We start from the raw sequence: 24,683 nt of genomic DNA on the forward strand, positions 1-24,683 counted from the left end.
ATAGCTATACACACAGATTAATTCCTCTCTATGTATTTAGATTCCCTGTATCTTGTCCTTTTAAACTCATTAAGGGTAGAGGCAGTTTTCTTACATTTTCTCACTCTTTACAGGTCCTAGCATAATACCTTGCATTGTCTGGATCAGAACGTCTATGGATTGGATTTGTTGCAAAAATCTATCCCTTGCTTTAAAAGAAAAAAACAATATTTAAAAATCAGACTTTTCATTTAAAGGGTATTATAGTATTTCATATTTTTTTAGTAATTATCTGCTTTGGAGATGTATTTGCTTTTTAACAAATGCTTGAATTAGTTTCTGTTGTATACTTTAGAAAATAAGCTTAGAGCACAGCCACAAGCAAGTTAATTGTGTTAGTTTAAAATATATTTGAGGGCTGGGGATATAGCTCAGTGGTAAAGCACTAGCTAGCATGTACAAGGCCCTTGTGTTCAATGTCTAGCACCACAGAAAACAAACAAGCAAACAAAAAAATAGACACATAAATTTACATACATATATATTTGAGATGGAATTTAGTTAAATAATTACAAAAATTTGATAATGTAAGTTTGCACAAAATAACTTCAGTAGCAAGGCCAAGCAAGAATATTGATTTTTCAATAAAGTCCTGAATTTAGTCAAATTCAAACACTTGCTGAATGGAATTTTTAGTTTTCAAAGAGCACTAATATTCAGCCTCTTGGTGAATATTAGTAATTTGATGAATTAGGAAAAAATGAGAGAGAAGCAGAGGATCATGGGAGGCAAGGAACTTACATATACACTTTTTATAGGCAAAGTGAATTCAAGTCCTCTGATGACCAGTTCAATTCCCTATCTGCATCAGCTAAAAGTACCATAAATAAAGTCTAAATACCTAAAAATAAATGTCTATAAAGATGATTGTGTCTCTAGAAAGTACCTCCCTCAAAATTCACAGCTTAATCATAACTTCTTAAATGATCAGCTATTCTCTCTCTTTTTCTTCACGGTTCCATATCACTAGATTTGGAAGAATCAAAACACGTGTAAACATCTGTCCAGAGCAAACACAGTGAGTTTCCTGGAACCTCACATTAGAGCCATCAGTGGGGAGAGGAAGGCTAGGCTGATAATATTATGTTTATTTTAGCCCTCTGCTTAGTTTTTGTTTCCAGGCACTGAACTGAATGTAGTTTCCAGAGCCAGAAATTATCACTGTTTATGTATCTGAACTTATTAATATTCTGCTTTTAGAAATTTTTAGGTACAATAGATTCCAGGAGTATTTTAGGAACTTCTAAGTGGTGAAATTTAAATTGTAGTTCAGTGGAAAGCTAGCTAACACAAGTGCCAAAGAGCGATTGGTAAAATAGACTTTTGGAGGATGTAAGAATCTTCTGGCACAAAGCACAGTGTAGGTGCTTGCTAAAGTTAGTCCAATGAATGAATGAAAAGTACCTCAGTCCCTAGATCTGTCCCCTGATGTGCACTGTTCACAGATTCAGAGTGGTGGCTGTGCCACCATTAAAACAGTGGTTTGTTTTAATGGTTTGTGGTTTTTGTGAAATTTGTAGTAGAAAGAGAAAAGGGATGGAGAAGCAGATACTCCAAAAACTATTTAACTTGGCGCTATGCCATAGCAAACAATCTTGCCCTCTCCAAGTAAGGCTTGCCCTGTGCTTCACTGTACAGAGGAAGCTTTTGGTTTGGGAAAGTAGTTCATATCCTTTGGGACAGTTGTGCCACCTCCTCTGGTCACATCTCTGATCCCTGCAGTTCACAGTCTCTGCTGGAAGGGCAGGCCTATGTGACCCTGAACCCACCTTGCATCCCCTTTGATGCAGTCTGATTAGGCCAGGGGTAGACTCCTGGATAGCAACATTAGATTCTCTCTCATGATTTTGATTCAAGTTACAGATTACAAGTTACAATCAGTGATCGTGGACCACAGCTGAGAGCCTGCGTTCAGTTAGGGACAAGGTTGGCATCAGTGAAAACCCAAGTCCCATACAACCAAACCCACTGGAGAGCAAAGTTATCATCAGAGGAAGCCAAAAATCTATGGGGAGAAGAAAAGAGACACGATTTTAAAAAGCAGAGGAGGACTGGAGTACCTACCAGGTACGAGTCCCTGGATTTGATCCCCAGCACTGAAGGGAAAAAAAAAAAAGATCAAAATCAAAGAGAAAGAGTCAAAAACAAAAGAAAGAATAACATAGAGAACCAAGACCAACCGGCCTGAAAATCTAGCTTTCTATTTCCTAGCACAGGTCCTCTGAATCTAGTTGGACTTTGTTTCCTGCTCATGGATGTCTATAAAATTGCATCTTTATCTTTACAGAGAATTCATCGTTTAATTTCAGTTCATTGGAGTGAGACTTGATTCCTAGCAACCAACAACCTCTGTTGAAGGGACTTCTCCCCCTCCTTGGGCACCCGGTGCTTTGGTTCAACCCTTCTATCTGCTGTTAGGAAAGAAAGGCTCTGAAAAACACTCATTATCAAATACTTAGTCTGCCAAGTCTTCAGGTAGAATCTTGGAAAAGCATAATGGCGAGAAGGCCTCACAAGGCACTAAGGAATAACAAGAATTCACGATGCCATGCTTTGGCATCAGCTGGGATGTATTGTAGGAGGAGTACCGAGCACCTCCAGTTGTCACAGTAGCCGACAACACACACTGCCTGAAAGGGCTGCTTACTATCACACTTAAACCTTCCCCCCATGTCCCACACACCACCTACTGCACCACCTCTTCTATCAAAACATAAATGATTTTGAAAAGAAGGGTGATATCTCCATGTCATATGCTGAGCACCTCCATTCAGTGTCTAAGAGTTATGATGTTCTTTTGGATGGATACATATCCTACGTATAATCTGATCTGAATATTCCGAGAACTTTAGGCCTGATGTGTAGAAACCCTTCTTTCCTTTTTTACCATTCCTTTTGGACTTCATTCACCTTTGAACTTACATGAGCTCTGCTAGAATTGTTTGAAGCCCATGAGGAAGATAAGAAATCATTATTAGCTTTTACTTAGCCCAGTGGGGAGGGAACCGGATTAGAGTTGGCCCAGTCACCTCTATAAAGTGGTGGTTAAGGGAGTCACTATCTTTCTGCGCCAGCACACCCTCCTATTCCATCTGTGCACTCCCAAACCAGGGTGCAGGATTCATCCCATGCCAATCACAAAGCTGCCTTTGCTATGGAGACCCAGCAGGCACACAGCCCAGGGCCACCAGGGCAGGACTGGGTGTGGGAGCCCAGAGTGCCAAAGGCCCATGTGATACAGTGTCTAACTATTCACTGGGAAGAGGCCATTCTCACAGACTCAATCTAAGGCTAATGAGGAAAGAAAAGGAACTTAGGACTATTCATAAATACTGTTTTAGAAAAATGATTTTCATTCATAAAGGAATGCTTTTTCTGACACACTATCATTAACATCTTCTTTCCCTTTTCTGTATCATCAAAGACAAGAGTAATATTCAGAACACTGAAAAGTCATACACAGAAATAAAAGAAAATGATGTTTTGGCATGCTCGGTTCTCTACCATCTTATGTTCTTGTCTTTTCTGGTACAATAGTATGATTTATTTGCTAAACATTCCAATTTTGCAGAATGAGTCACTGTGAAGGTAGAACCAAGCTGAATCATTCATCCTTCTGTCAATCAATTCCTTGTTTTCATTTCTCTTCAGTGCATTTATCATTGTACTAGAAAAGGTATTAGGAATCCTTCTATTTCAAGCACTTCTTCCTTTCATTTATTTGGTTTAGTTCACAAGTAGTGAAGTAAAGCTATCCTGAACCTGTGTTTAATCATATTCCTATTTAAAATGTTGGTTTGGAAATTTAAATCAGGCACAATCTTCCAATATATCAGATCTAGTACCTTTTATATGGGAGGCAAGTATTTTCTGGAAAGGTAGGATGGAAAGGTGTTTTCTCGACTGGAGAAAGATCAATGACTATGGATTCTGATGACACACCTATGTCTTCACTTGTTTAGGTAAGGTTTGTTTTGTTTGAATATGAAGAAGCTTACTCTGTCCCAAATTAGAGTCATCTAAGATCATTATGATATGTTATGTTCATTATGATATGTTATTTTTAGGGCTCATCTTTTATTATTTATACCAGATACTTTCAAGAAAAAGAAGTATTAACAGTAAGGAACAAAATATTACTTGGAGCCAAACTGTGATTTGGGGTGGGGTTCAGGGTATGGGAAGGAACGCTTGTCCAAAAGTCACAGGAGCTGAACTCTAGTCACTGACAGTGTTTGGCTCACCATGAGGTGAATGGCTGCCACTCATTAGGTTTTTTTGTGCTTCATCATCCCCTTCAATAAAATGAGTGCCTGATATCTCATTCTAAGACTCAATTATTGACCCGTTTCTCATTGTTCATCATCGGACCCAAAACTTTTAACAAAATCTTCCTAAGTGTTATGCATTTAACAATCCACTATTCAGTAGCCATTATATTTCAATGCATAATCATCATTAGCCCATTGAATCTTTCCTATTTTAACTAAATCGATGGAGAAAACTATGAATTAAAGGCAAAATTTGAATTTACTATGTATTATTTCTAAGAGAAGAACTTGGAGATATAATTTGTCATAGATAGTAGCTTCTCTCTAAAGCCCAGTGATCAAGAAAGTAAATTCAAGTTATCCTTTGAATACATCCCTGTTGCAGATTCATAGGCTACCTGCTTGTTAAAACACGTGGTGTGGGGTTGGGGTTGTGGCTCAGTGATAGAGCACTTGCCTAGCACCTGTGAGGCATTGGGTTTGATGTCGAGGAGCACCACATAAAAATAAAATAAAGCTATCGTGTCCATCTATAATTTTAAAAATATTAAAGAAAAAATTCATGGTGTATCAAAATAACATTTCAGCACCATTAGCTTTTCAGTACTCAAAATCATTTCAGTGCTTGGGAAAATCTGGTGAGCATGCTTACATGTGAGCATTTGATAGGATGTATCAAAAATGTATGTATACTAAATGATTTCTGGCATGATTTGCCATTTTTTAGTTCAGTTTCACATCATGTCTTTTTCTATAATAATAACAATAATGGGTGTAAGGATAATAGATTACATAGCCATTCCCTCACCACCCCCACCCCAGATTATGTCACACAATCTTCCAATCAAGGTGTTGCCAGTTTGTAAAGAGGCTTCATGACATCAGGAGGAGAGTCTGGGTGTCCTTGCAGGGTCGGTGCTTTACAGCATTAGGCTGAACCAGGATGACGTCATTTTGGGGTCAGAAATAATGGATTACTGTCAGTTTCATGTGGCTCAAGCTGAAGAATTTTGGGTTTGCTTTTCAGTCCTGAAAGTCTTTTGTGCGTCAGGCCCATTACCTAACTAACTGCTGAGCCTTGGTTTGTGACAGGAGCGTAACATGTACTTTGCAGGGTTGCCACAAGGCTTAGCTATGACGTGTAGAAGTATTCTGTTCAGAAATCCTAAATGTTCTAGAAATAGTTAATAATAGAAGGTTATTATCCATATAAATAAGTTAGAGGATTTCCTCACTTTCTCCTCCAGCAATTCTGCATATATGGCATGGACGATGGTTGCTATGGGAAAGAGAAATGGAAAATGTTTGTTGGCCCTACATGATTTTTAAAACCCCAATAGCTTTACAGGCTTTCCCCTTCTGTATGCTCTGGTATGTCCTAGTAAGGTCACAGATAAAGTCTGACATACTTGGTGAAGTATCTAAATAGGAAATGTACTGAAGCAAACCAAGAACAGAGTTGGAAAAAAAAAAAAAAAATCAAAGCCCTGAGCAAACATTCTGAACTTTTGGCAGCAGAATTGGGCTGCCCGAATCCCCATGACTCTCTGAGTTATTAATAGTGACTCATTTTGCCATATTTTGAGCAGATATATATTTATAGGTTATGCAGTATCTGTGTGTAGAGACTTGCAGCATTTGATGGCCTTCTTGAAAAGTGTGTTGTCCCGGGAGAGAGTGGGACCAGGGTGCCGTCTTGTCATCTGGGTAGCACCTAGCTTGTTAAATGCTACGGGAAAGATGGACGCTGCAGCAAAGCCTGGAACACAGCTCCCATCTGCTCTGCCAGAAGCGCGATGAACTCAGGAGTTGCACAACAGTAGTAATTCGCAGCTATTTATGACCATTTTCATAGCGAAAGGTCTAGATTAGAAGGCTGTGTTTACATGCCAAGCAGCAAAACGGTCCCATGAATCATTCCCACAGTAACTTTTGGTCAAACCAATCAACCGAGTAATGAAAAACCAACCAGCTGGTCTAGAAGCTGTGATGAACACACCTCATAGTAGCCTCCACCTTCAGGATGCTCTTCTGAATCTGAGATCAAATGGACTCCCACCCCCACAGGGTGCTGTGCCCATCATTAAGAAAACATATTTTTAGCCCATGTTTATTTTCTCCTGGTCATGGCTCCATTATGTGACTTCAATTAGTGACCCCATGACTCATTTGCATCAAGACCGGTAAAACCCTTTCATTTGTCCATTTAAACGGACTTGAGGTTTTAGTTAATTATCACTTCCTGTCAGCCTGAAGGTCAGACTATTTCCCTTTTGTTTCACTCAGCAGTTAATCCCCTCATTAAGGGCGATGGAAAATGAATAATTAAACATGTGCCATTTTCATAGTTCAGGTAGTGAGAGGCCCTCAGGTCCCAGAGGATGCTCTCAGAGAAAAAGTCAGGAAAGTGTTGAAGACCCTATCTCCCCCAAACATGCAAGTTTCTAACTGCCTCCACTAAAGCTTTTCCCCTAAATTGAAGCAAAATGAAAACAGCAGTTATGAGGCAGGGCTGTGACCCTTGCTAGCTGTGGGACTTGAGGGGAAGAAGCTCACCTTTGACACTACAGATTTTCTCCATTACATAATGGGAGTGATAATGGGAATTAAAAGAGTGAATGAACGTGCTTACGATGGTGGCTGCCACATAGTAGGAGATCAGTGAATGTTAGCTACGTGTGCTGTTCTCATCATCATGTGGGCAGTCATCTTCTGAGTGCTTGTAGGTTTTAGGCCTTAGTCCAATACCCACTTGCAGAGTGTTTGGATGTTCACTGGGACAAGGATCAAGGGTAAATTTTGTTAGTTTCTGGAGAAAGAAGAGAGGTAGCCATGTCTCTAGGGTGATAAGGAATTTAACTTCTGCCAGATTAGGGCTGGGGATATAGTTCAGTTGGTAGAGTGTTAGCCTTGCATGTATAAGGCCCTGGGTTCTAATCCTCAGCACCACAAAAAAAAAACCCAATGACCATTATCTTCAATCAAAGCACTGGAAAATTTCTACCAAACTTTTGCTAGTTACTCTAACAAGGTATTTTGTATTTTTGAGGGTGGAGGCCTGTAGGCAGAAGAAAGACAGTAGATGGGATCCAGAAGGAAGGGGAAGCCATCCACAGCAGCTTCCACTGGTGCAATCCAAATTCCTGCCATAGAAGCCAGGTCCCATTGCCTCAGCCCTCCCACTGCTTCTCCATTTCAGGAGGTCCCCCAGGACCTCTCACGTGCCAGCCAAAAGTAGATTGAGGAAGTCCTGGCCCCATCAAGAAATGCCTCTGAGTCTATCTTGGTCATTTCTTTTGCCAAGTCAGTCAGGGAACTGCACATAGTAGGGATGCCTACCTTCAAGATGGAGTTCAGAGAAAGCTCTATAGAGGAAAGTGGGTCTTAGCTGAGTTTGGAAGGAAGACTAAGACTTGGTTGGCTGTTAAACAGGAGATATTTCAAGTCAGTAAGTTCAAGAGCAGAATGGGAAGGGTCTGGGGTGTTCTTAGAATAGGAAACCTGTGAGACTGAGACAGGCTGCCTATGGGAGTGACATTGGCCAAGGCTGTTGATGAGGGTGGGAAGGCTGGATGAAGCTCTTGGACTTTATCCTGCCGTTAATACAGATGATAGAGGATGGACAAGGATTCTAGAGGGAGAGCGTAGTACTGTGCAGGCAGAATTGGTAGGGAGAGGCTTGATGAGAGGAAGATTAGTTCGGGGTCAAGGGCCTGAGATAAAGGGAACCTGAGAATGAGAAGGAATATACAATGAATTAGAGCAGCTCTATGATTATTGCAAAGGGGGTGGAAACTATTGCTCATTCCTGAGTCTTAAAATTTATTCTGTCATTGCTTGACCCCAAATAGTCATTCCTAGCTGGATTTTTTTGGTGGGGAACATATTTTGCCATTTTAAAAAAGGTTCTAGTAAGAAGTAGCTTTGACACTGCTCATAGAAGAATAAAAATCACTGGGGGAGAATGAACAGAGTGTGAATGATTGAAGAGTGACTGAAAGCACTGAAGTCTTTCAAAAGAACATACACAGGAATTGATGCTCAATGTGACAAACACAGTCTCACAGCTACTTCAGACCCCATCAGTACAGAGAAATCCTTTCTAGATCGTCCCTAAGGGGAGAAAAATATTATAATGATGTAGTTAACAAGTTGTATGAATTTGTAATTGAAAAAAATTATATCAGAAAATTAAACCTGGAGAACTTAAATATTCTTTTATCATTTTATAGAGGAATGACCAGGACAAAACAGTGAAGAAACCCCCTGAGTCACCAGACCATGAATATTGGATCTATTGCCAGAAGGTAAGTGTTTGGACTCTCAGTCTAATGCTCTTTCTGCTAGGCCACAAAAGTCCAGAGAGATCATTTCATGGCTGAATAGAAGACTTCGGTGGTTTGCATTTTCCTCCTTTTAAAGTCAAAATTGTTTTGTTAGACGCATTTATCTCATTGCTCCTTACTGCATTATTTTTTCCTGTTTGTAGCATTAAATCATTAAGTGTGAGGTAATCTTTGTGATGAAGATAACTCTATCCAGGGTGTGAGTTGCATAGTGGGAAGGAAAGTACAGACCTCTAGGCAGCCCCTGGCTTCCTCTTACCTCTTAGATGTTCAGGGTAAGTTGAATTCCTGAGAAGCATCAGCAAACACCATCTCTGATCCCGCATGGATAGATGTAGAGCCACCTGCCAGAGTCCACAGGGTCTCTGGGTACCCTCCTCTAAATCAGAACCCCTCCTCCATCTCGGAGGGGGGCCCCTCCCCGACAGGGCACCCATTGACCTCAATTCCTGTTTCTCTGCTTAGTTCCTCACCTATCACGAGCAAAAGTTTAAAACAAACAAAAAAGTCTATCCAATCAGAGCAGGTTTCTTTTTCCTCCAAACCTTTTTTCTGTCTCTGCCTTTCATACAAATAATGGAGGGTAGGTTAGGGGGAGGAGTAGGAAGAGGACCCAAACATTCTTAGTGGGCCTGCTCCCTTGTCTCCAGGCTGTAGCCTTCTCTCTAAGGCACCTTCCCCCGCAGACCTGTATGCTAAGAACTTTCGCTGGAGAAGGTACACCCCAACACACACCCTAGGTCACTGTAGACTGTTTTCCCACCATGTTAGTGATGTGCCCACACTCCGACACAGGAAACCTTGATCAGGAAAGCTACAGAACTCATTTGACAGAGGCTCAGACAAAGTGTTCATAAAGCAAGAGCTTGTGCATCTGAAAGTCTGTAATTTTTAACATAACCCATAACATACTGAAGCAGGGGGATTGTCATTAGGATGCTGTTCCATTAACAGGGCATTTAAGAGACCTATCTGGATGTCTCTGGCTTGATGACATTTCATTTTGAAATTGGGTCAAATAGAAATACAGTAATAGGTGGTAAGTGTCTTAGACTCCATGTTGAAGTTTGAACATTAGAGAAACATGCCAAGGCAAGCATATGAAGCAGGGATAACACAGACTTCTCCCAGGAGGGAGAAGGGGTCCATAACTGGTATCCTGGTATCCCAAAAATGAGGTGTTCTGCCCTGTTTATGTGTCCTCGGCTTCCTTTGTTCTCCTGCCCTCTTCCCCTATCTTTCTCCTTTCTGTGTATGTGACTAGGCCCAGGAATGCTAGATGGGATGGCCAAAAAGGTGGGAAACAGGTGGGCTGAAGGGGGAAGGGCAGGATGGAGCAGCTCAGGACACATTAATTAACAACCTTATAGCTCCCTGTAGGGAGGGACAATTCCTGGGACTGACCTTAGGGCTGCTCTCTGTTAGTTCCCTCTCTGGGCCATGGAGAAGGGGAGAATAGAGTTTCTTCCTCTCAAGGCAGAGTATGTGCTGCTTCTATCCCATAGACCCACTTGGGAAGCCAAGAAAATGGTCTTGAATACAAGAAGGTAAATTAAGGTGAACTGTTCATGTTTTGCCTATCTTCCCAGAAGAAGCAAAAGGTACCCTGGGTTAAAGTTAGAGCACTAGGGAGGGCCAGGGCAGAGTGTTTGACACCAGCCTGGGCAGAGAGACCAGATCACAGAAGGTAGTGGAACTGGCAGCAGAAACCCCTTCCTCAACTGAATCTGCAGCTGAGATGGCACAAGGACCAGCGTGCAGACTGCTGGCAGTGACCCTGGCAGGGAAGGCTGAGATGCCTCAGGAATGAAAGGAGCCTCAGGATACAGGCTCCTTTCCGACACAGGAGTCATAGGTTCGCCTCCCACACAGGAGCCTGTTCTGCAGGATCTGTTCAGATCCAATGTTCCCTGGAAGAGAAAATTGGTGGGAAAGTATGTTTTCACTCCCAAAACTTCTCTCACAAAGAAATGCGACTCCCAATGCAGACAAATACTGCCAATTGCCAGCTGAGTGTCTTCAGGAAAACCACTTAATCTTTCTGAAACTCTGTTTCCTCATCTGTAAAATAGAGTTAGAGATAATAATTACTTTCTGGGGTCGATTGAGGGCAAAATGACTATTTGAGAAAATGAAAAGCTATTCTGACCCCAGCAAGCACCCAGTAAATGGTAGAGAGACATGTCCGGCAGCCCAGTGGTGGAAGGTTGTGATGGAGTAAAGGACTCACTGACTGCCCTGGCCATGAGGAATTCAAGATGGAGCGGATGGATGGATGAGCCTGGCTTTTCTTAGTTCGAGAACACTGAGATCTGCTGCTGAGGTGGGGACTGAGGATAGGACAGGGGACAAAAGGCAGCGAGAGTAGCCCAATGCTGCTGAGCTTCTCAGGGACCAGATCCAAAACTGCCCATGTACAGACCTAAACATGCAGACTCAACAACCTCAAAGGAAAGTAACAGGGATGGTGAAGACCAGCAGGTCTTTCCTGTGACTTCCCCTCCTGCAATCTTTTGTGCCCTACACATTCCTGATGTCCAGATTTCTGTCTGGAAGCTGACACAATTCCCACTGAGCATTCATCACATCTTTTTCCAACCTGGATAATCAAATTTTTACTTCTTGCTGATCAGATAAATCAAATTGTCGTAGATTCATTCCCATTTTCCTGACCCCTGGTGAGACTGAGCGTCTTTTTGCATATTTATTGGCCATTGGCATCTTCTCTTACATCTCCATTATTTGACACTTAGCAACAGAGTGGAATCATCTTTGGGATCAGTCCAAGCCCAGGATTCACTGTGGCCACTCCAATTGCTTTATTTTGTTTACTTCTGTACTTGAAACTTCATGCCTCTGATTAGTCCATTTAATTTTAGAAGTGTATAACATGACCATGCACACACAGACCTTGTTAATCTTCCTTTGGCAGATTCCTGACAAGAGGCAGAACTCTTTTATCTTGCGGATTCATCATGTTCAGATCTGGAAATGAAAACTAAAATAAACTTTTCACTTTGTCTTCCAGCTCAATTCAAAATCATTCTAGGTCCAGTGAAAATCACCCAGTTGATAGTTTACTTCTGTTTTTGCACTGTCTAAGGAATGCTTTGGAGACTGAGTACAAAAGAAGGAAGTTTCAAGACGTTTCACAAACTGGATTTAAAGTTTTAAAATCCCTACTTCTCTCCTAGCAATCTTCATGCCTCTTGTAGCAAATAATTTAGCTTTTCTTTCTCTGTAAGTGGGGGGAAGGCATTGATCCATGTCAGAGTTTCTTGACCCTGGCTACACATTAGAATTAGTTGAAAAAAACATTTTTTAAAAAACATTTAAATTTTTTTTTTCTTTAAAAAATTTTAAAGATGACACTTTAGACCAGTTAAATCAGATTGCAGTATTTTTTTAAAATGCCTTAGCTGGTTTTCATGTGCAGCCAAGAATGGGCGTCACTGAACATGATGATCTCTGATATTCTTTTTAAAGAACATCTCTAAGATTCTAAAGTATGTTAAGTTTGGACAATTTATCATACTCTTCAGTAATTTTTAACCTGTTAAAACTGAGATTCTGTTTTCCCACACAGTGCAATGGAGTTTAGAACCGGCCTAAAAGGTTGACCAGGAGAATGCTTGCTGATAGTCAAAATCATTCAAGAATTTTCCTTCTTCTTCTCTGGTATTCTTATCTCTAGATGAAACATTATAGTGGGCTTTTTTTGCTGTTGTTGAAAAGTAGATGAGCAGAGAAAGGTAAATGAATGAACAATAAGACATATAAATGCTAACCCAGAGGATACCCAGCAACCATTCTGAGGTTAAAAATGAAAAACATTGTGTGTAGAGATATCAAGTGAGCTTTGTAGACATTGCCAATAAAGATGAAAGAACAATGGAATTACAGTAAGACCCGCTTCAGTGGACAATTGTTTTTACTCAGTAGCTATGCAGTCAACTAGTTATGAACTGTAAACATATTTCACCCAGGAAGTGTTTGATGGCAGTTTGTGGTTGACAAGAACAACAGGTCCAGCATAGGACCTGGCTCAAGTTTAACAGAGTATGATATTTCTGCTTAACATAGGACTTCTATTATTGAAGAGTCAAAAATCCACAAAGATACTGAATGTTATTGTTCTTAAATACATGATAAAGACCTCAAGTGCAAGAGAAGCAGCCTTACCTTGAACTTCAAGTGATAAATGTCTGTCGCCCTTCAGCAACATCATCACTGAAAGGGTCTGAGGCTCCCTAAAAATCTGCTTTGATCATGAAAACATGAGTTTCGTTTTTGGATCAAACTGGCATTTTCCTTTAGGTGGTTATTGATCAGTCTCTTCTCTGCTGAGTCAATAACAGACATATACAGAGGTTGGTCCAACGTGAAGTTTGATTTCTCAGGCCACAAATGCAGAGAGCCATGAGGTCACAGCACCAAACGTTTGAGCTTTTCGGTTCAAAAACCATAGGTGGCATTAAAGAATGTACTGGTGTTCTTTGAAGTTTGATTTATGTAACTTCAGATTTCAAAAAGAAATACGTTTCCCCTCCCACAGAATTCAACTGCTTTAGAAGTGTGGTTTTTAAACTGTGTTTGTTTTTTTTTTAATTGATTTTTGGTAGAAGTGAAGAGTCCATTTAACATTTGGGTTGTCTTGATAAAAGAATCCCAGGGATGCTGTGAACTTCATGTTTCAAGGGCCTGTGCAAAGCTACAAGGACACAAAGATGAGGCCAACCTCACTCTGCCTGAGTAGTTCACTTGCTTTCCAGGGGAACCAAAACCACCAGGCAAGAGGGTTGTGGAAGACAGTCTTCAAAAGGCTTCGTGACAGGAGGAACATCTCCATGATTTTCATTGACCCTCAGAAGAAATAAATGCTTGTCAGATTTTTACATTATTTATTTCTATACTTTAAGATTGTGACCGAATACAGATAACACAGAATTTACCATCTGAACCATTTTTAAGTGTTTAACTCAGGGACCTTAAATCCACTCACGCTGTTGTGCTACCGTCATCACCAACCATCCACAGACTCTTTCCATCTTGCACAACTGTAACGCCATATACACACTAAACAATAACTCCGCATTCCCCTTCCCTTTAGGACCTGGCAACTACCATTCCACTCTGTCTCTTTTGACTCCTCTGGCTACCTCATATAGTAGAGTCATCCAATACTTGTCCTTTTGTGATTGGCTTACTTCTGTCTTCAAGGTAGATGGTTTTTTTAAGAACTAGTACTTTGAAGTGTCTCATAAGCAACCAACTGTACTTGTTCTAGCTGAGGTATCCCTGTTTGTTATAAAGCTTATTAGAAAGTGGTTTCTGGTGGTAAAGGGAACTGATTAGATGTCACTTTGCACTCAGAGTTGTAGGAAATGAGCATCATTTGTGGATTGTCTGGACCCTTCTATGAGCACTGTGAGCTCTCAAAAAGCTCCAGATCTGCCCTTAGAACTGTTCTGGGAAGTCCTGCAGCTCTCCCACCAAGGGGCCAGGGGGGAAGACAGCTGGCCTGACTTGGAACTGCCTCCGGCCTGGTTCACACACCCTCTGCATTAGATTAGCGTGCATTTCCATCTGGTATGTGGGTTTAGCAGTCAGAATGCAGGAATCAGGCTCTACGTGTTACATGTTGCTCTTATTTTATTTAACACTTGTTATATGGCCAACGCGGCACCAAGCACAGCATAAAACCTGGAATTATTTGATACACACTCTCTATTATTCAAGGGATGCATCTGCCAAGCTTGCTTCGGGGGATGCCTCCCAGTCCACTGAAAAGTAGCTTTATTTCCTAATGCCTTTCAAATCCAGAGTCTCGATTGTTTAAAGTCTAAAATCTGTACTAGAGAAATTTTTATTTTAACTAAGTGCCATTTCAATAAGAGCCTTAAGGCAAATTTCTCCATGCTTCATTACATTTTTATTTTGGAGGAAAATATATATCTCCATATCCTATGGTGTTAGTGTGGGAAATGAAGCAACCATTTCCACTGATTTTCCCTGATTGTTTTTGTTTCACAAAACAGTGATTTTTAGCTAGAGGTTTGCTTGTGATTTGGATACAGTTGATGTGTTGGACCTTAATAAAGAGAAATTTGAGAGTTTGTTTTTCATAAGGACACAACTTCCAAGGTGCATTATTTTACTTTTATGATTTCCGATGTTGTAACCTTTTAACAAAGTCACATCACTTGCAAATGTTTGTCATACCCATAATATCTGCCTTCTTCTTATCACTTTAAAAGACTTCCCATTTCTCCTTTGGGCTCCAGGGTGCACTGGGATAATTCAAGCCCCTCCTCCCTTTAGCAAGTAGACTAAAGTTTATTTCTCTAGAAAAGAGCGTCAAGCTGCAGGGAGCAGTAACAGCATCCTGGTCATGGAAGTGACAGTCATTGACCTGCCCCCTTTTATGTACTGCCACCCTGCTGGGCGCAAAAGCACATGCAATTCCATTAGCTGATATCCTCCACTCTTGGGAGGTAGTCTGTTATATAAAATGGGCCAATAGAACTGACTTCAGCTTTTGTTCTTTGCTAATTATTCTAGACTTTAATTTCTTAGGTGGCTTACACCCTCCTGAGCAGGAAGAAGAACCCCTAACAAGATGGGGTGACCTGCTATAGCCACACAGGACCTCTGAGATGGGTGTGACCTGCCAAGATGCCAATTGACCTGCTGACTACAAGACATAGATGTCTTTAAAAGTTTACACAACCCCCTCCCAATTATTTGGAGATATCTTCTTCATTCATTCTGGTGCCCAGAGTCACCAGAGAGGATCCTTGTCCTGAAGTAGGGGAGAAGAATCACTCAATTACCATAGTACAAGTCAAGACAGAATACAAAATAGAAGCCAGTGGGAATTCAGAAGATGGGTAAATCTCTGGATTTAGAAACCACAAAGAAGGAATGAAAATGTCCAGAGCCATCCATGGGCTGTATGTGGACTACTATATTGGCATCGCAGCCAGTGAGTGGGTAGGTCTGGCATTGGGAACTTTCTGTGGCACCCCCACAGGGATAGACTGCCTGATGCAGGTGAACTTCCCCCTCAGCTCTGCCAAAGGTCTCACACAGCACTGGAGATGGGGTGACCTGATGTAGCCACACAGGACCTCTGAGATGGGTGTGACCTGCCAAGATGCTGACTGACCTGCTGACTGCAAGACATCATGAAGCAAGACTCCACCCCTGAAACCTTTGATGTACCCCCTTAAATAAACCACAGGAGCCATTGTCTAACTCCAGCTCCTGTGTGAACTAGACCTATCAGGGCTCCACCTTTTTGAAACTATCTTTCTGACTTTGGCTTTTGTTCTTTACTAATTATTCTAGACTTTAATTTCTTAGGTGGCTTATACCCTCCTGAGCAGGAAGAAGAACCCCTAACAAGGTGCTGGCTGCCTCCCCTACCTTTCTCGAACACATGTTGGATAGCTCTGACTGCCCGGCTTTGTGCTTACACCGCACTATTCCATACTGATGACACTTTCAACTTCATATTCCATTCCCATGTCCTACCCTGACCCCACCACCCCAAAAATGCTTCTGACAACCAGTTTTTACCAGATTTGAATTGCCTAGAAATTTGTACTAAAAATTTGAAAGACATGTGTATACAACAATATATAGAGAGGCCCAAAGGGTAGCCCAAAATGTGATTCTTTTAAAAGAATATGGTTTTGAGAATCACTAGTGAAGCCCTTTGTATGATTGCATAAGTCTTTCTCCCTCCTGTGGCTCCCATTGGGAAAGGAAAAACAAAAAATCTAAGTTTGAGATTTTACTCCTGCTCTCCCTAGACCTATAGAGCTTTCTTTAGAAAGCACATGTTCCCATCCCAGAAGGCTTAAGGTTGCTGGCACCAATCCCTCCAGCTGGAACAGGGATGGAGGCCTCCATATGGAGACCACCACCAAGGTACAGGCCTCAAGTGAGCCTTGAAGAGTTAGCTGATGCCTGCACCCAGCTCTCCACCATGATCATCTTACTGCAACACAGAACACAAACCCATTTAATAAGAATGATGAAAACTTTAGATATACATGGAATACAGAACCAGAAAATATTTCCAAATAGATTTTCCATGATTTCTTTTCTTTTTCTTTCTTTTTTTTCTTCTTCTTTTTGGGGTACCAGGATTTGAACTCAGGGGCACTTGACCACTGAGCCACAACCCCAGCCCTATTTTGTATTTATTTAGAGACAGGGTCTCACTGAGTTGCTTAAGTGCCTCACTTTTGCTGAGGTTGGCCTTGAACTTGTGATTCTCCTGCCTCCGCCTCCTGAGCTGCTGGGACTACAGGCGTGTTCCACTGTGCCTGGCTTGCACCATGATTCCTATTAGTACATTTTTTTTTTAATGTTTTGTCGCAAAATAAGATAGTATTGTCATAAATGTTTCTACTTTAAAATGACCTTCACTATTAAGATATTCTGTTGGGTCTACATGAAGCCACGTTTCCAGAAAACAAATACAAAATTTTATAATCTGAATAGTTGCAGACACACCCACAGCATGATGAGTCTTGATTACAAAAGAGAGGTTGATAAGCTCTATCCACACTGATAATTACCAGTTTCCTTCAGAGAGCCATGCAGGCTGTCAAAACACTTGAATTATTTCTACTCTGCAAATAAGTCTAATGGAACAAATGGTTTTTAGGTCACAGTTTGGCAAAGGTGACATCTTTATCATGAAAAGAGTGAAGGTTTGATTTTTAATCTGTATAATAAAAATAGATTGGCCTATATTTAATACTTCTTCCAGTTCAAAACTTGTATAATTTATTTTACTTTGAGATTTTGATATTCAAAATGTAACATCAGATTAGGAAATGAGTCTTATTTTTATCATCTACATTTTATCCTAAATAGTAAATAACACACAACTTTATAATAGTTTACTATTGGTATAATACAAGCCAAAAAAATTAGATAAATTAGACTTCATCAAACTAAAAATTTTTGTGCTTCAAAGGATGCTATCAAGAAACTGAAAAGACCTACCATAGAATAGGAGGAAATACTTGAAAAATCATATATCTGGTAGGAAACTATTAAGGTTGGTATAGTAAATGTTCTTCAGAGGCTTATGTGTTGAACATTTGGTCAGTAGTTGATGGTGCTATTAGAAGGTAGTGAAATCTTTAGGAGATAGGACCTGGTAGGAGGAAGTTAGGTCATTGGGGGTCATGACCTTGAAGGGTATATTGGGACTTTGGCCCCTCCCTCTCCTTCTTTGCTTCCTGGCCATCTTGAAGTGAACAGTTTTCTCTGTCACCATGATGTTCTCCTCATCACAGGCCCCCAGAACAATGAAGCTAAAACCTACCAACTGATACCTCTGAAGCCATGAGTCAAAGTTAATCTTTCCTCCTTTTAAGTTTTTTTTCCTCCTCAGGTATTCTGTTACAGCAATGGAAAGCTGACTGTCACAGAGACTTATGTCCAGAGTACATGTGAACTCTTACAACTCAATAATAAAAAAATATATAGCCCAATATAAAAAATAGGAAAAAAGATCTGAATAGACATTTCTCCAAGCAAGTTATACAATAGCAATAAGCACATGAGAATGTGTTTAACATTATTAATCATAAGAAAAATGCAAATCAAAACCATAGTAAGATACTACTTCATGACACTTAAGATAGCTAAAATTAAAAATGCAAATAATAAATGTTGTCAAGGACATGTAAAGTTAGTGGGAATTTAAAATGATGCAGCCACTTTGGAAATCAATTTGACAGTTCTTCAGCTAAATAAGGAGTAGCCTCATGACCCAGCAATTCTACTCCTAATTATATACCTCCAAAATTGTATGTGAATGTTTATTAGCAGTATTATTAATTATTAATAATGCAATGCAAATGTCCATCAAATGATGGACAGATTGATTCATACAGTGGAATATTTTGCAGTCATAAAAAAATGAATTACTGACAGATGCTACAACATGGATGAAGCTTAAAAACATAATGCTAAGTGGAAGAAGCTAATCACAAAGGCCATGTATTTTAAGATTCTCTTTGTATGAAATGCCCATAACAGACAAGTCTATAAAGACAAAAGGTAGATTCGTGGTTTCCAGGGGTGGATTTGGGAGCATAGCTAAAGAGCCTGGGGTTTCTTTTTGAGGTTATGAAAATGTTCTAAAATTGTGAGTTTCACATATCTGTGAATATACTAAACACCATCAAATTGTACATTTCAAAAAGATAAATTGTACACTATGCAAATTCTGTCTCAATAAAATTATTAAAAAAAATATAGATGGGTTGGGAGTGAGGCTCAGTGGTCCTTGGTTCAATCACCAGCACCAATGATAAAAAGAATAATAATAATAATAACAGTAAGGAAGAAAAATCTTATTTTTTAAACACTGGGAAGGAAATTATCATGATGATATGTTGGGGGTGGTTGATAGGTGAGATTTTGGTGAGAGGCAGGTGCTTATCCCATGGATTTGCAAGGTGCCTTTCATGACTGCGAAGTTATGAATCATTAGTTGATACCGCTAGGTTAGAACCTGCCCTAAAAATACTGACTCTTTAGAAACCAAACTACTTGAGTTCATGTAAAAATTAAAAGCAAAATGCATCCTGATGTAAATTGAGTTTTTGGATTAATTAAAAATATTGGAGAATTAAAAATTTTTTCCCTTGCAATTTTTCTTCAATGTGTAGGAACAAGAACACAAATTTAACATGTTCTAATGCATTTTTAATAAAATTATAAACTGATTCATTATCCAGTCTGAGTTTTTTAGATGTTGACATAAGTTATTTAACATGCCTTAGAAAGCTCTGGCTGACTGAGGCAGTAAACAAATGGGTAAGAACATCATAGACTCTGGCTTCTGTCCTGACTGTGTCAAAAGATACTCCAAACTTCCCTTTCTTCATCTGTAAAATGGGTATAATTATAGTTCAATTCTTGTGAAGTTATAAAGGCATTTAGTATATAATAATCATGTTAAATACTTATTATTATTATAATTTTAAATTAGGCATTCATCACTTGGCCTAATAAGAATTCTATCCGTGGAATATATGCAACCAATGATTTATTCTGGTCTCTTTTAATTAAACACCACGGCGGATTTACCACTGTCTAAGTATTTATACCTCAGAAAGTTTTCTTCATTTGTAATTGCAGCCAATGTGATGTTTCCCTGAAGATGGGCAGAAACAAGTGGATCCACACACATTCTTTAATCCAGAAATTGGTATTTCTTGTTATCTTTGTGTGACTAATATCATAATTGCTTACACTGCATTTTGTCCTGTTATAAGTAAATAATTTCCTTGTGTCCTCAATAATACAGAATCATTAAACATTTTGCAATCCCCTCTCTCTCTCTCTCTCTCTCTCTCTCTCTCTCTCTTTATATATATATATATATATATACACACACACACCAAGGTATATAGTATGAAAGACCAGGTTGATGGAGCCTCTCTCTTTTCAACTTCTGTTCTCTGCACCTACCCTTCTTTAGAAAACAAGCATTTTCCCCAAGACACTCAGCAGCTTTTCTATAGGCTTTAGTAATGTCCTTCAAATCTGGAATGCAAGAATTTGGAGAGGGGTATAATCTTTGGAGCTTGAATAAAAAAGTGATATAAAATTTTTAATTCAGTTTTACATTTGATCAGTGATCAATTTTGTTACACTCTGCAAGTTATGGAATTGTTCTTTTTTGTTCTTTTATTCTTTTTCCTTACACAAAGATAACAAATTGTTCCATTACCATTTATGGAAAGAACTATCCTTTCTCTAATGAATTGCCTTTGTACTTCTGTCAAAATTCAATTGACCATATATCTGTGGATCTGGACTATTTGGACTTAACTCTTCTCTTCCATTGATCCATTTGTCTATCTTGATAGAAATACTGTGCTGTTTTGATAACTACTGCTTTTTAATATGTCATAATATCAGGTAGTACTAGCCCTCCACTTTTGTTCTTTTCCTTTTTTGGTTACTGTAGGCCCTTTGAATTTCCATATGAAGTTTAGAAGTTGGAAAAAAATTAAAAACAGAAGCTTGCTGGAATGTTGAGATTGTATTCAATCTACACATCAATTTGAAGATAAGTAATATCTTAATCACATTGCATCTTCTTACCCATATATATGGTATATTTTTTCACATATTTAACTCTTAACTTTTCTCAGCAGTGTTTTACAGTTTTTAGTATAAAGTCTTGCACAGCTTTTGACAGTGTTATCCTTAAGAGTTTAATTATTTAATGCTATTATAAGTGGAATAGCATTTTTTATTCAATTTCTGATTGTTCTTTGCTCTTATGTAGACATAGAAGTGACTTTTGCACTTTGGTGTAGTATTCAAAACTTTTCTAAACTCATTTATTAGCTCTCATTATTTTAAAGTAAATTTCATAGAATTTTCTATATAAACAATCATAGCCAATCTGCAAATAAGTTGTTTTATTTCTTCCTTTACAATATTTTTAAAAATTATTTTTAAAAGGACCTTTTTTTTTCTTTTATTATTTCATTGACTGAACTCTCTCGTTCAATGTTGAACAAAAGTAGTGAGAGTGGACATTCTTGCCTTGTTTTCAGTCTAACAGAGAAAATATTCAGCGTGTCTTTCATCATTGAGTATGATGGTAAATGTAAATTGTTGGATTTTTTTTTTTTGTAAAAACCCTTTTCTTGATGACGTTCCCTTATATTCCTATCTTACTGTGAATTTTTATAAGGAATCATTTTGGATTTTACTTTCTCTGCATCTATTGAGATGATCACACATTTTTCATTTTAATTTGTTAACATGGGTAATTACATTGATTAGTTTCCTAGTGTTAAATATTCTTGCACTCATGGGATAAACCCAACTTGTTACAAAGTATTATTCTATAATTTTGGATTCAATTTGCTAAACCTTTGTTAAGCACCTTTGCATTGGGTTTTATGAAGGAAATTGGTACATAAGATTTTCTTTTCTTACAGTGTCTTTGGTTTTTATATTAGGATAATGCTCATCTGCCTGGCTCAGTTGAAAAGTATTCATTCCCTCTATAATTCTCTTGAAGAATTTTATAAAATTGGTATTTTTTTTCCCTTCCTTTGCTATTTGTTCAGATTTTCCACGGAATTTTTGAGCCTGGAGTTTTCTTTGTTGGAAGATTTTAAGTTCTAATCCTATTCCTTTAACAGAAAAGGATTATTTTAATAGTTGCATCAGTGGTATCCTGCAAATTTTGATGTTTTGTTTGCATTTACAGTCAGTTTGGAATACTTAATAATTTCCCTTTAATTTCTTCTATTACCCAAGGACTATATCAGAATGTGTAGTTTAGCTTCCAAATATTTGGGAATTTTCTAGATTTTTTTTCTGTCATTGATATCTCATTTATTTTCATTGTGATAAAAGAACATACTTTCCAGACTTAAACCTTTAAAAGTTATTTAGATACATTTTATGGCTTAGAACATTGTCTGTCTTGGAAAATGTACCATGTGTGCCTGAAAGAATAGGTATACATATTATTGTTGGATGTTCTGTAAGTGACAATTAGGTCAAATTAGCTGAGAGTGGATCTGGGGTTGTGGCTCAGTGGTAGAGAGCTTGCCCACAAGTTCAATTCTCAGCACTACATAAAAATAAATAAAGGTGTTGTGCCCATCTATAACTAAAAAAAAATGTTAAAAAAAAAAAAACTAGCTGCGAGTGTTCTTCATCCATTGTATGCTTACTGATTTTCTGTTAACACAGTTCAGTTATTGAAAGAGTTTACATACCATTTTGCATCATGATACCTTTTAATGTTTAATTAATACTTCATGAGAGAAGGATGCTGTGACTGTCATCTGGAAGATGTATTATTGTTGATGCATGAGAGCATCCTTCATTAATAGCAGCAGCATAAAAACAAGTTAAAGAAGTTGTTCTATAAATTTAAATCTTGAAATGAAAAGTTTAAGTTTTTGACTGATATGCCAGTTGGCAGTTTCAATCAGATCAATCTACAAAATGATACACCAGGGCCCAAACTCTAATGGTTGTGCTCGTAATTTCAACTTACTTTTTTATTTAGTTATAGAGAACTTTCCTTGAATAAAATGTTACCAGGCGCTTAAATATGTATAACCCACAAAAGTGTTTTATCTGTTTAAAAGTGTTGAAGGCACAAAGGATAGAGATGGGCCATCTTTACCTGGACTCCAATTGCTTAGCCTCATTTGGGGTATGATTCTCCTTCTCTCAGAGACAACGCTGGAGGCACTTCAGCCAACGCCTAAGACACTGTGGAACGTTGAATTCCACAGATCTGCCCCAATACTCTGATAAACAGAAAGATGATCCCAAATATTCACTGGAGTAGAATGGTAAATAGATTTCAACTCTTGTGTCAACCATATGAATTGGCAAACTGCCTAGAGAACTGTTTGAAAATGTTTCTGAAGTAAAAAAAGAATATGCTGGGTGTGTAGTGCACATCTGCAATCCCCGTGACCCCAGCGGTTGAGGCAGGAGGGTCACAACTTCAAGGCCAGCCTGGGCAACTTAGTGAGACTCTGCTCAAAATAAAATAATAAACAAAGTATGGAGATAATAGCTCAATGGTAGAGTATCCTTGGGCTCAATCCCAGGTACCACAAAAAATAAGTAGATAAATAAATAAATAAATGGAATAAGAGAATATGTTCAATTATCAATGTCAGGAATTCCAATGTCATGCATTTGGTATTCCTGGTCTTGAGCCCCAATCTGATATTCAAATCTAGTTTCACATGATAACTGCTGGATTGAATTATATGTTTGATAAATTAGGAAAACTATGCAATGGAGTTAGTGAGGCTTTTCCAAATTGAAATCAACTGAGAATGCTTAGGTAACCACGTAGGAGACAGATTTTTATAAGGACACCTGGGAAAGAGGCTGTGCAGGAAACCGTCTCGGAGTTTCCCTGCAGGTGAGCTGGTGAGCTGGCCAGGGAACCCCAAACAGCCGACTGCTGCTCTCTCCTAGTGCTTTGCTGTTGTTTTGACTCAGCTTCTCTCTCCTTTTCTTTTACAGCTTCTGCCATGATAAATTCTAGTTCTTTTTATCTCAAGGCTTCTGCTTTCTTTCTTTATGTCTCCCTGCTACTTTCTTCTCCATACACCTCCAGTTCAAATTCCCTGCAGAGAAAGTCAACCTTCCAGAATGGAGTGCCCCCTGGGGAAGAATTTCCATGCCATGTTTCTGAATCACCACTTGACAGCTCATAGAAAGCTTCATTAGATCAGGTGCCCACCCCAAGTCCAATCACCTGAGCTAAGGTGGCCGAACCACAAGGTACAGAGGATGGAGAAGGGACACCTGTGTCTGAAGGGATGCTGATGAATCCCAGCAGGGGGCAGTGTACCTGTCAGGCATGGACATGGCCTGTCCATTACAGTGATCTTCAACAGTATAGTTATAGTTGTACACTGACTGGACTTGCTTCCTATCAAATGGAGAGCAATTTTCATATCACCAGCTAACATTTTGGTTTTCAAACTGCTTGGCAAAAAGTCTTGAACTCTGCCCAGAAGAGAGACTCAGTAGTATGTGGGACTCAAAGCTAGGTGAGTCCATTTTCAACCAGAGCAGTTTCATGTTATTCACTTTTATTAATTGAATTTTCAAATAAAATTTCACTTGATGATGACATTCTACTATTCAAAAATAGTTTGAGTACCCCTGAGCCAGAGGAGCAGAAAAACTTTTGTTTGGATAACTTTAAAAAATTTAAAAAGTAGAGTCGTACACTTTTTAAAAGAGAAATCAAATAGTAAAAATTAACAAGATACACAATGAAAGATGAAATATATTTTAACCAGTTTTCTGTAAGAAGATTGGGGAAAGGTAAACAGGAAAGTCAAATAAGAGTATTTCACAACATTATAGTCTTCATTACAATTGCTTTAATGTTTTAGATGTTCTCAGGGAAATTACTTAGCTGTGATTGTTTATATATGCTTATTCAGTAGGATCAATATTTTGATAAGAA

The 24,683-nt window shown here is 38.9% G+C and overlaps 1 long non-coding RNA gene across 2 annotated transcripts in view; it reads left to right on the forward strand.

Moving 5' to 3' along the window:
* LOC125616648 overlaps positions 1-24,683 on the forward strand; it is a 45,987-nt gene that overhangs the window by 16,132 nt on the left and 5,172 nt on the right. For both annotated transcript variants that reach the window (XR_007347382.1, XR_007347381.1), the window contains exons 2-4: positions 8,543-8,617; positions 19,832-19,901; positions 20,667-23,034. This is a non-coding gene — a long non-coding RNA (uncharacterized LOC125616648). The remainder of the gene's footprint in view (positions 1-8,542; positions 8,618-19,831; positions 19,902-20,666; positions 23,035-24,683) is intronic.

This window comes from Marmota marmota, unplaced genomic scaffold (genome assembly GCF_001458135.2).
Source record: "Marmota marmota marmota unplaced genomic scaffold, marMar, whole genome shotgun sequence".
Lineage (NCBI taxonomy): Eukaryota > Metazoa > Chordata > Mammalia > Rodentia > Sciuridae > Marmota > Marmota marmota.